A 13,547-nucleotide genomic window follows, 5' to 3' on the forward strand; every position below is an offset into this window, starting at 1 on the left:
AAATTTCTGGAAGACTATAGAACTTGCCCCTGTAGAGGTAATTACAATGAGAGGTATGGCCAAGAGTACTGGAAGAGATGAACAAGAGGTGTTTGCAACATAACCCTTTAATAACATACTTAAATTAGGTTGAGTTATATTACTCATACATCTATAGTATATATGATGAATATATAGATGTCTGAGACATGTGCTATACATCCATATAATATATATATCTCATTATATAGCCCTGTAAGTATAGGTACATATGATACACATATGCACACATGTGCATGTACACATACTATTTATAAGTATATAATTCAAATAAATATTTATGAACATTTTAAATGCTTATATAATATTTAATAATGATAATGACAATAAAGATTTTCAATATTTTTCTTGTCTAAGCTTAGCGTTGCCTAAGATGTATGGTTGCTCTTGTTTTGGCCTCATTTGAAAGGAATTATTTGACATTGAAATGTATGGCTACACTTCTTATTGGAAGTTCATGACAAGTGTGCCTTTCCAGTGGATGTTAGCTTCTTGTATCCTTTGGATAATACATTTGATATTGACTATTTCTGCTGTTTAAACTTAGAATCTGACTACTTCTGTTTAAATCCTGTCTATACAACATACCAGTTGTGTGACCTTGGGCAAGTTATTTAAACCTTCTGTGCACCAATTTCCTCAATTATAAAATGCAGACAATGACAGCACCTGCCCCATGAGACTATTATAGGAACAAATAGTTAAACATGAAAAACCTTTAGGTTGGGGCCTGGTACATAGCAGGAGCTCCTAGTATCTTAGCCATTCATAGCTAATAAATGTTAGCTATCATTATTATTTTTATACATGCATATCAAAACTGTATGGAAGGGGACAGAAGAAGAGAGAGGTGGAATTATTTGGCCTATCTTTTCTTGGGTCATTTCCTACCAATAAGCAATCTCCAATGTATTTTTAAACTGAACAAACACTTTAAATTGCATGTCTTTGGTTTGTTTTTTAAGCACTTTGCTTATCCTAAGTTTTATCCAGAGATAAATTTTTAATGTATTTTAGAGAGCATTTAGTATGTCATTTGAGAGTTTCTGAGTCACACTAGGGTGTTATTGAATGGAACAGAGCCTTTAAAGTAAAAACCCAAGAAATGTTAAAAGCAAAACATGAGTTAAGTGACTCTGGATGAGTGGACTTGAAGATCACACTTGTAGCCATGTGGCCAGAGGGTAGGAAAACCCTCAAATAAGACAAATCAGAAACATTCTCTGTACCTTGTTCTAAGTCCTGTGTGAAGACCAGATGTATAAAGCTAGATAGAAGTCTCTAACTCAAGGAACTCACAGCCTAGTAACCCTGCTACCTAGCTTTACTCCAAAAGTATAAACCAAGTATATATGAACCAAATGTATAAACCAGTTTTAGATATAAAACAAAATAAAATAAACAAATCAATAGAAGTTTTGTCTAAGTGGTCTCAGTAAAAATTCAGCCAAGGGCTTCCCTGGTGGCGCAGTGGTTGAGAATCTGCCTGCCAATGCAGGGGACGCGGGTTTGAGCCCTGGTCTGGGAAGATCCCACATGCCGTGGAGCGACTAGGCCCGTGAGCTACAATTGCTGAGCCTGTGCGCCTGGAGCCTGTGCTCCGCAACAATAGAGGCCGCGATAGTGAGAGGCCCGCGCACCGCGATGAAGAGTGGCCACCACTTGCCGCAACTAGAGAAAGCCCTCACACAGAAACGAAGACCCAACACAGCCATAAATAAATAAATAAATAAATAAAATTAAAAAAAAAAAAAATTCAACCAAATTGATTCTTTGGTACAAAGAATATGATTCAAGGAGGATTATATGGGGTTTTAGAATTAATGCTTAAGTGTGTCTTGGTTCCAGTTCACTATTAGATATAAAGGGCAATCTGGGAGCCAAGTCCATGCTAAGCCTTATTCCTATAGAGAAAGAGCAATAGTCCAACCCTAGTCCTTGAAGGTGAGAAGAAGACCTAGAAGGGAACTGGAAAGAGGATTGTAAATGAGTGAAAGTTGTAAAGCTCTTACAGCTGAAACACTCACATTCTGTCTGAAGGACGAAATATCATATTAGTTGAGCACCTACTATGTACCAGTTTGCCAACTTCTTTATAAGAAATGTGTCATCACTTCCATTTCCAAAGACTTCTAACATTCCAGAAGTTAAGTTAGCAATCCTCAAAAGATTATAAAGATAAAAAGAAGCCAAAGCAGAGTTGTAACCCCTGCCTGTCCAGCAATGCACATCATCAAATTGCTTTTTCCTCTGGGTGTGAACAAATGAACACCAGCTTACCAAATACACAGTTGGCCTATCATAGCTAGCTGGTCAATGACCATGTGAGGTCATCCTCAGTGACTTGGTATCAGCCATTTTTGAGCCCTGGCAGTGATAGAAAAATGCTCTTGATATTTCAGAGCCATGAGTTTGACAGGGCAGATGAAACAGCTGATATCAATTAGAAAATAAATTAGGATTTTCTGGCCAACTTAAAAATAAATCCTATGCATAGCCATCCACGAGTTTGAGTGGGAATCATTTATTGACTCAAGTAATTGCCTCTCAATGTCTGTAGCAAGTTAACTACCTAAGGCAAGTGAGACAAAACACCCTCAAGAGAATTGTATTTGTTTATCCTGTTAAGTAGGCTTTTAATTGTGGTATGTCCCTCTGCCTAACCTCCTTGACATTTAAAGGCTGGTGGTCGATTCTGTACTTATTATTCATGTTGACAATAAATAATACAAGGCAAAGAATTGATCTTCTACTAAAGGTAAATTATGTGAGGGAAAACAATGGTGAGGACAAGGCTCTCCATATTGTCTCTATCCTCTGCTATATACCAGGCTAAGCCCACATGTTGCCTGTTTTCCAGAGGTTTTGGGATCAGAGCAGAGATCCTGCATCAGAGTCTCAGGTCCTAGGACCATCACTGCTCTGCAACGTTGGGGAGACCCTTAACCTCTCTGATCCAAGTATCCTCATTCAGATGTAACTAGGATTCATTTGCACACTTTGGAAGTGGCAGAAATTTTCACATACACAACTTTGTTTCCTTACTGTATGCATCCTGCCACAAATCCTGTCAAGCTGGTGATACTGTCCAGGCTCTTCAGATAAAGAGACTAAGATTTAGAGAGGGAAAATGTTTTGCTTCAGGTTACAATAAAGAACTGAGATCAGCTGACCTCCAGGTCCATGTACTGCCTACTACAGTGTGTTGGTCATGGCCCTCTCCACCTTGGTAAAATTAGAATCTTCTTATTTCAAATTAGAAGTAATCAGCTGTTAAGAATGTTAAAACTTAACTTTCTGCCTACTGAACTTTGCTCTACCAGCAATAATCAACTACTTAGATTTAACTCCTCCCCTTCCCTTTCGTATCCAACTTCTGCCAAGGCCTTTTGAATCTCCGTTCTAAACTTTCTTGACTCTCTCTTCTTCCATTTTCCACCCCACTGCTTAGTTCTGAGACTGTCTCCTAGACCTGTGCAAAAGCCTTTCCTGGGCCCCTGCCTCTTCCTCCCCTCCCTCCAATCTATTCTCTTTGCACTGTTGGCTGCATGGCTTTCTGTATTATAATTCTCTCTGCTGTGAGAAACCCTTGACTCCCCTGTATTACTCTCCCAGGGTCAGCTCCTATACAGCCCTCATCCCATTTCATCCCAACCCCTATGATAAGTCAGCTGTTTTCAGCAGGCTATGCACCCTGGGTTGCCTCACACCTCTGTGCAGTTATTTTTGTCTAGAACCCTAGTGTCACCTTAAGGAAAGAGTTTTCTTTATCCTTGAAAACTCACCTACCCCCATGAAGACTTTCCTCCCCCTCCTTCTTCTCCATACTAACACCCACCTCCCCTTTTACTCAGATCTACTATTCACCCACAATTGTCAATTATGGAGATTACAGTGAAGAGTTCCCCACAACTGGCAATCAAGGTAAATAAAATGATTCTCTGAGACTTAAACCTTAAAACCAACACATAAAGGATCAAGGCAGAGAAGTGCAAAGTCATCTTAAAGAGATAGAATGGTTTCCAAGCTTGAATATTGGGTTATAATAAATCTGAAACCCTTGGGGCCAGATTTGCTTTGGAATTCACATAGTTTGTTGTAATACAATGCATATACTGTATGTTCTAAATATAATACCCTCAGTGTAACATGTGGAAATCATCAGTATTTGTGCAGTGAAACTATGAACCTCACACTAAGAAGCATAAATAAAGATTATAAATAGCTTCATGTTATTTCAGGTCAGATTTGCCCTCAATTTACCACTTTTGGCTTTCAGAGCTTTGAGGATTTCAGAATTGTGGATAATGGGTTGTGGACTTGAATCTCCCTAAATAAAGAAATTCTTAGTCAGAAAGGGAAGAAGTCAATCACAGAGAAGTGAATCAATAAGTCTAGCCCACATTCAAGAGGAGGGGATTATACAAGGTTGTGAGGACTAGGAAGTAGGGCCACAGGGGGCCATATTGGAGGCTGCCTACCCTACAAGGGATTGTGAAGTATTCCAGCGTTAGTTAAAGCTGAGCTGCTTTCATCCCTAGGGTAAAGGGTCAAGGAGAGAGAGTAGTTTACAGAACTTGGAAGGATAGAGTCATGTGGAGAGGGCAGTCTTGAAAGACAATGTGTCCTTGGGTCAAGGGAAGAGATATCTTCAGATGAACCAATAGGGAGAAAGCAGGTGGAATAAATACCCTGACCTCTTTTTTCTCTCTCTCCCCATCTCTTGATAAACCTCTTGACTGGCAGAACCCAATCAGAAGCCCTGAAACAAGAGAGCACATTGATGTACTCCATATAGGTCAGCCAACAAGGGCAGAGATTGGGTCTGGAGGGATAAATAGAAGATACCAGCACATTATACTAGTATCTGGAAAATTACCTGTCAAGGACATTTTGGTCCCAGGGAACTTGTGTTTAAAAGGTTAACTTGGTATAGCCCAGGGAACTGTATTCAATATCTTATAATGACCTATAATGGAAAAGAATCTGAAAAAGAAGATATATATATATATAATATATTTATATGAAACTGACTGACTTTGCTGTACACCTGAAACTTACACAATATTGTAAATCAACTATAGTTCAATAAAAAGTTTAACTTCAATTATTATTATCGTTTTAGCATGAGTTATCTTAACAACTGCCTTATAAATTCCTGGTCAGCAAGAATGGAGCCACATTTGTCTTTGAACATTATGCACTAATTTGCCTGTGCCAACACAGGTTCTCAGCCTCAGATATTACGTAGTAAACACTTTTTATTTTAGGGATGAGAAAATGGCTGAGATGTTAAGTGAACTGCCTAAGATCACACAATGCTAAGCCCACATGTTCCAACACTATCTGTAATTTACTAATTCCTTAATAGTAATGATAATAACTTTGCAAGGGTACAACATTTTAAAGTTTACAAAGAACTTCCACCCACATCATCTAATTTGTATCTCACAATAGTGCTTGCTTCAGCAGCACATATACTAAAATTGGAATGATACAGAGAAGATTAGCATGGCCCCTGTGCAAGGATGACACACAAATTCGTGAAGAATACCATATTTTTATGCACCCCAATGTTCACTGCAGCACTATTTACAATAGCCAGGACATGGAAGCAACCTAAAAGTCCATCAACAGAGGAATAGATAAAGAAGACGTGGTACAAATATACAATGGAATATTACTCAGCCATAAAAAGGAATGAGATAGTGCCATTTGAAGAGATGTGGATAGACCTAGAGACTGTCATACAGAGTGAAGTAAGTCAAAAAGGGAAAAACAAATATCATATAATGTCACTTACATGTGGAATCTAGAAAATGGTACAGATGAACTTATCTGCAAAGCAGAAATAGAGACACAGATGTAGAGAACAAACTTATGGATGCCAAGGGGGGAAAGGGAAGGGTGGGATGAATTGGGAGATTGGGATTGACATATATACACTACTATGTATAAAATAGATAACTAATGAGAACCTACTGTATGGCACAGGGAACCCTATGCAGTGGTCTGTGGTGACCTAAATGGGAAGGAAATCTAAAAAAGAGGGGATATATGTATATGTATAACTGATTCACTTTGCTGTACAGCAGAAAGTAACACAACACTGTAAAGCAACTATACTCCAATAAAAATTTATAAATAAAACAAGCCATGAAAGGCAAAATAAAATAAATTAATCCCACAATAACTCTGATGTACTTGGCAGGTAGATATTATTTCCATTTTATAACTCAGAAAGTGACCTACATAGGTGTTAGTTATTTTCAACACAACAAAAAGTGCCATAATAAGCATAGGAAATAATTCGGAAGTTTAGGGCTTATTGAACTCAGCTATTCAGTCTCATTACATAGGGTTATCTCCTCTAACTGGTTAAGGCAATTCTCTGAACTACGAACTGAGGGGCTGCTCAGTGAGAAACCAAGATAGGGTCATCCTGTATGAAAATGGTGAGAGCAATGCTGTGTTAGTTTCAGGTGTACAGCAAAGTGATTCAGTTATACATATACATGCATCTATTCTTTTTCAAATTCTTTTCTGTACACCTGAAACTAACACAACATTGTTAATCAACTATACTTCAATATAAAATAAAAATTAAAAAAAAAAAGAAAATGGTGAGAGCAGACTGAAGCAGATCTCAGGGAATCGTCTAAGGGGAGAAAGAGAATAAAGCAACCCTACTAAGGGGCTTTCTTTCTCTACCACTGATGGAGCTCCTCCTGTGCTTCCTGGTGACATATCTACAGCATTCTCCAGGAAACAAAGCCTATATTCTCTTGGGGGAATCTACACAATGAACACACACACACACACACACACACACACACACACGCAAACCCAGTAGGCTGGGGGGCAAGAAGAGGGTCTTGGGAAAAACTATGTAGAATTTGAAACCTATACTATTGTTCTAATTATCTACTGCTATTTAACAAACCCCAAAACTTGGTGGTTTAAAATAACATCCCTTTTTACTATAGTTCACAATTTCGTGCGTCAAGAATTCCCACAGGGCTCTGCTGGGCAATTCTTCTGTTTCACATGGCACAGACTGGAATGATTCAGTGAAATTCAGCTGACGGCTGGTCTGGTCAGGAGGAGACAAGAGACTTCATTCATATAACCAGTGTCTTGATGGGAATGGCTTGAAAGCTGAGCTCACCTCTGCCTCTCTCCCTCTCCATGTAGTTTCAGGGCCCTCCACGAGATATCTCCAGTAGGGTAGTTGGATTTCTTACACAGCCGTTCAAGACTCCCAAAGATATAGGAGGCAGCTGCTAGCCTTTGTTCGAGGAGAGGCCCAGACTGTCATAGCATTAGTTCAGCTGTGCAGTTTTGGTCCAAGAACTCACAGGTTGACTCCCTTCCAGGAGAAGCTAAATAGACCCCACCATTTGGTGGGAGCAGCGCCAAAGAATTTATGACCGTATTTAATCCCATACAATTCTTACCATAAACTGCTCCTATTTTCTCCATTCTTTTCATTGTTACCACTCATTCAGTGTTTTTACAATTATAATCTGAAGAAAACAATGAGGACACAGGGGGGATAATTTTTAACTCTAGGAACATGCCCCATCAACTGGGGACATGAATTGAGATGATTGATCTCTCTAGCATAACTGGTATATGTCTTGTTTTACCACCCTGGGTTTAAGTGACATAATGTATTCATAACCTCAGATATGATGCCCTTAATCCCTCTAATCACCCATTTATGTTGCAATTGTTTCCAGATTCTCCATCCCAGATATTTTAAGAATCCTCAGGCTTGCTTGGCCATGTCTGTTGCTCACCTCTCTCTGCCAGGAACTTGGGGGCTATCTATCTAAGCAGGATTTTGTAGGAGTGGCTATTGCTTCGGTCACTGTCTCTGGTCTCGATGCCAGTTCACTTCGGTCCACCTCCTGCAGCCATATCTTGGCACACGTTATTAAGGGAGTTCATTACTGTTATTTTGATCCTTACGGTGCTATGAAAGAATGACCCTCCCTTTCCAAATGAAAAGGACAAAGTTTCCTCCCTATTTTTATTCTTACACAAGATGTGTCCCTTCATGAAGCTCCCCAAGTGTCCAGCATTACCGTACTTTTTATTCACCTACACAGAGCCGGGTACCCTGGGGTTGCTGATACAGCCAGGGAAGCTGGCACTGGATGAGTTCCAGCACATGCCTGGCCACAGGCTATGTTCAAATCCTCCTCCCAGACTTTGCTCAGACAATTGTGCTACCTGTGACTCAGTGGGTAAATTTCCCCTTTACTTATGGTGTGTTCTTTCCAGGACTGCTGTCTGCCCGTTTCGCCTCCTAGCTTCTGTTAGGACTTGCCATCTCCCCATTCCCTACTCCCCTTCCTATCTCTCATGTATGTCTCTATAGCCTGAGCGTCAATGTTCATAGGGTTCCTGGCCTTTTTTCTTAGCTCCCCCTGGGTACCTCTCTCAGGCCCTAAATAAATCAATAAATGCAAACAGATATGTGATGTGTGTCTGCATGTTTGGGAGTGAGATATAGTGTCTAAATCCCTTCAACAGAAGCATCTTTGTTCCAATCCCTATCACCCAAAAGTTTTGGATTCTTGGGTTCTATTCAAACCCTGTATTTCCCCATTTACTTTACCTTGGCCTTGGCTACAAACATGAATTGGGAGAAAAATAACTTCTGCATATATTTCCAGTACAGAGACAGTTCTCTTTCCTCTTTATTTCTCAGGGGACTAAACCAAAATCTGCTGTCCCTCATAGTCTATTCTGATTGGCCTGGTTATAAACACAGGTGCTTAGCGTGGAGTAGGGCCCATTTGCTGCTTCTGCCCAGCCTGGGGTGGAGACTGGTGAGGACAGGGATTGTCTGGTTCTTTTAAAGATTGACGCCTGGGAAGCGTGATTCCCAGTGTTCCTCCTCAATCCTCAAATTAGGTTGCTCGTGTGCATGGGGAACATCTGTCCCCCGGGGGCGGATTTGTAGTGTCAGGAGTTACTACCACTTCTAAGCATGATCACAACAATTTGAGGACTTGAGAATGTATCACCAGCAGAATCAGTGTGTGAGCTTGCCACACGTCCCTTCTTCACACACGGAGAGAGCATGAGACGGGGCCCCAGCACAGTGTGAACTGCCTTCTAAAGTCATTAAGCCTTATAAACTGTTAGATAATTCTAATTATCTATGAATCATCTATGTCTGATTTATCTCATCAACATGTCTCTCAGTTAGTTACCATTACGTGTTTTTGAGCTTTCGTAGCATTGTAAATGTACTCATTATGAGACGCTCCGGCATTTGGCACTGAATGTTCTTTTGCTTTGTGCTTTTTTTTTGCTTCTTTCTCCACCAACATCATCTCTCCCCTAGAGGTCACTCTCACTTGTGCAAACATCCTGATCTCAGAACCAATTTAGATTCTGTAGAACTCCCCAGGCAGTCTCAAAGAAGGAAGGAAGGGGAAACTGATGGCAGTTTGACGAGAAATAAGAGGGTCTTTAAAAGAGCTTTCCCACGGCCCTCACCACAACCCCCTTACTGTCTGCTGGCAGCATATTCGTGGTAGGTCCCAATGAAGCTTATCAATGTTGTTTTTAATTTTTTTTAAAACAAAAACAACTAAATGAATTTTTTTTCTTGTTATTGATGCAATACACATTCATGATAGGACCTGTGGAATTTCCAGATAAGCAAACAGAAAATTTTAAAAATATCTTTGGGAGATAAATTCTATTAACACTGGTGAATGTTCTTCCATGTTTTTTTTCTGTATACATAAACAGATATGAGAGCATATGGACCACACTATACATTGTTTTGTAACCAACCTTTTCATCTGACAAACTATCTTGAATATTTTTAGTGTTCATATAAATAATCTTTTAGATAGTCATTTAAAATAGATTATAATATTTCATTTTATGGATTCACCATTATTTCACTATTTACTTACTGATGAAAATTTAGGTTGTTCTATTTTTCAGTCTTATAAATAATGCTACGTGGGAAATGCTTATAAGTACATCTGAAAATACACCTATATTTTTTCTTAAAATCAACACCAAACCCCTACCTGTGCAATTATTGGCTCAAAGAGTTTGCACGTTTTAGGACTTTTGATACATAGTGCAAGCTCCCTCTTAAAAGTGGGTTCAAATCATCTTGGGTAGTAGCAGTATATACAATGAACATTATCATTATTTCTAATTTTTGCCAGAGAACAAACTTGCCAGCCCAGGATGTGGCTGACCTAGGGAGGCTGGGGACAAGCCTAATGGGCTCCTTTCTGGACCTGAAAAGAAAGGAGAATTCTATGTAGGGCAGTAAATTTCGCAACAAAAACCTAAAGGCCAAAAATTTCATACACTAAACTTCTGATCATTTTATTGTGAGAATGTCTTTCTCTTATAGAAATTTGTTGTCCGTGGAATTTAAAGATCTTGAAAAGACTGTCCTCACTCTCAATATAAACTTTCTATCTGTTGATACTGGATCCTGTCGGCTGCACATAGGAGGTTGTCCTGCAGGTCTCAGAGGTTCTTGGAGTTCTAGTTCTAAACACTAGGGACATTTCCCAGGCAGGAAACTTTATCTTTCCTCCCTGTAGCTACTCAATATACCCACTGGACCTGCTAAAACTGCTACCTCTTGTTTGGATTTTAAACAACCATACCTGATGTGTGACGTGATGGTAGGCTAGCAGAACTATTAGATGGTGCCAAAATCTTACCATTGAAAAGATACCCAGAAAGACCCATGTGGCATTTACAAGCACAAGGAACTAGGCAAAGGAAAGTTGAGTAAATCTCTTTTATTTATACTTTGAAACCTAAACACTGATGCTAAATTCTGGTAGATGAGGCTAGACTATGTGGCTTAGACTAGAGATTCAATGCAGTCTTCCATTTCCCCATTCGAAAACAGTATCTTACCTGATTCAACACAACCTGATGCTCCTTCACTCCCAACAAAGTTCTAGAGGAGATGGATGTAGAGAGAGAGAGACAGCAAGAGAAAGTACTGAACTTGCCTGCACTTCAGCATGGCAGAAGTACATGACAAGGTTGGAATGTCAGAGAAGAGAGCTCAGGAAGGAAATGGCCCTGGGGGTATTCTAAGGTAGTGGGTATCAGGTCAAGGCTCCTACTCAGGCCACCCATGTATAGGAGGGAAAAGAAACAATTAGCTACTCATGACCTTCTGGTGCCCGATGAGTCAATCCACTAGAAATAGGGCCCGGCTTTTGAGATCAGTTTTCCTCCTACTTTTGGAGGAGCAGGGGTGAGGAAGAGTTAATGAGACAGCTTCCCTCCCATGCATGCCCATACTGTTAGTCAGGAAAAGGCTATTTCTTTGAACTAAAGTTGCAATGGGTTGGCAATAAAAGGAACAGGACTTGATTTCCATCTATTACTCAGGGGACCTCAAGGGCAGAGTGACTCACCAAAGACAGAATTCAAATGCTCTTGGACATTTGGGACAAAAGCTATTTTTAATCACCCCCTTTAAGTGGGAGGAAAGTGGGACACAGGATGAGAGGATATCTAGGGTCTTCACTTGCTCTGATTCTTTGATGTCTGAAAGGCTGGTAGAGATAGGGAAATTGCCTTTAGAGGCAGGTGCACTGATGGTGAGGCATATTCGCTGATAACCTGAGCACAGAGGAGGAAGAAAATCGACAAAAATCAGGAACTCAAATATGAGAACAGCTTACAGCTATGGAATATAGAGACATATATCTGAATAAGCACTGTGAGTCAAGACATCGGGAAAATGGAAAGCTATGCTCAGGAAACTTGGCTTAAGGGAGAAAATAATGCAGTTAGCTTGACTTCCACTTTGGGAAGAGTCCAGTCCCAAATGGTTAAAAGTCAAATGTTTTGGTGTTTAAAGTTAACTCTCAGTTAAGGGATGTAAAGGAATCAATCGTCTCAGAACCACAGCTAATATGGATAGTAGTTGCCAAAACAGTGTCAAAATAAGATTCACAGCATAAATATCCTTTATCAGCAACCAACAACTCACCAACAGTGGACCCAGAGTCATTATTTTTGCCCAAGAATTCATGTTTCTTGTTAGCCTTTGCCGGCATTAGGGTGCTTCTGGGAACAAATGAGCCATGCAAAATAGATTTTTGAAAACGAGGAGGAGGAAGAGGTAGGAAGAGGAGCTGTATATTTGCCTTAATGGCAAAATTCATTTGGATTTGAAATTCTTCTTTCTTGGCTTTCCAATGGGGTACTGGGAGACAGTGCCCATGCCCCTGGAAGCATCCTCTCCTCCAGGCCTGCCTGCCCCACCACACAGGACCTCTTACCCAGGGTACTTCCATTGTGTACCTACCCCAGGTTGGGACAAAAAGGCAGCATATTTGTTTAACTATTTCTTCTCCCAGAGCAAGGATTTTTTTTTAAGGACTAGAGTTAGTAAATTAGACAAGTAAAAAAGACAAATAAATACCATATGATTTCTCTTATATGTGGAATCTATACAACAAAGCAAATGAACAAACATAAAATTCTGCATTCATCCTTTAAGAGTGTAGTCTCTGTTTCCTACAGTGCTCAGCGATCCCATACCCAAGCTCCACTGGTCTTCAAAGCCATATGTTCTGGGGGTTCTTCTTCCTGGTGCAGGACCCCCAGGCTGGAGAGTTCGATGTGGGGCTTAGACCCCTCATTCCTTGGGAAGAACCTCTGCAATCGTGATTATTTTCCCATTTGTGGGTCGAATACCTGGGGGTGTGGATCTTGACTGCCACATCTCTACCCCTCCTACTTGTCTTGTTGTGGTTCCTTCTTCATATCTTAAGTTGTAGAAAATCCTTTCTACTAGTCTTCAGGATGTTCTCATCGACAGCAGCTCTGTAAATAGTTGTAATTTTGGTGTGCCCACGGGAGGAGGTGAGCTCAGCATCTTACTACTCTGCAATCTTGGCCACTCCCTCTAACCCACATTTTTTGGATTCATATAGAGATTGAAAAATTATTTCAAATGACCTTATTTCTATTTTTATTAATTACTTCTCAGATTTTTTGGTATTGGTTTTCTTAGTGATTTTCCCCCCAACTTTTTATTATGGAAAATTTCAAACAGAGAAAAGCTCAAAGAAAAGACAACGATCAGTTATATACCCATTACCTAGATTCAGTAATTGCCAACATTTTTCTTTGTTTGCTTTACCTATTCCCATGGATTTTCCAAGGTCCTTCATTACAGTTGCCCCTTTGCCTGAGCCCAGGGCAACCAGATCTCACACTTACTTGCGATGTGACCATCTCTTTCTTGGAGATCCCTAGTTGATATGTGTAATGTCTTCTTTACTCTTCCGTGCAATCTCTGGGCACTCAGATGTGGACTCTGAAGCAGCCTGTGCTGTTTGCAGATTTCCCGACTTACATGTTAACTGGAATGTGTGGTGCTCTCAGTCTCCTAGTCATGCTGTAGAAGTAGACACTGCATGGTTTTATTTGTTCTCAGTATTGGTTTCTTTTCTTAAGAATGTGATAAAAATCTC

The 13,547-nt window shown here is 40.1% G+C and overlaps 1 non-coding gene across 1 annotated transcript; it reads left to right on the forward strand.

Moving 5' to 3' along the window:
* The first annotated feature begins 5,495 nt into the window (after positions 1–5,495).
* On the forward strand, positions 5,496–5,602 carry LOC133097096 (U6 spliceosomal RNA). The gene has a single exon (XR_009701969.1). It is a non-coding gene; the product is annotated as a U6 spliceosomal RNA (small nuclear RNA).
* The last annotated feature ends 7,945 nt before the right edge of the window (positions 5,603–13,547 follow it).

Source organism: Eubalaena glacialis, chromosome 8, assembly GCF_028564815.1.
Source record: "Eubalaena glacialis isolate mEubGla1 chromosome 8, mEubGla1.1.hap2.+ XY, whole genome shotgun sequence".
In the NCBI taxonomy this organism is placed as follows: domain Eukaryota; kingdom Metazoa; phylum Chordata; class Mammalia; order Artiodactyla; family Balaenidae; genus Eubalaena; species Eubalaena glacialis.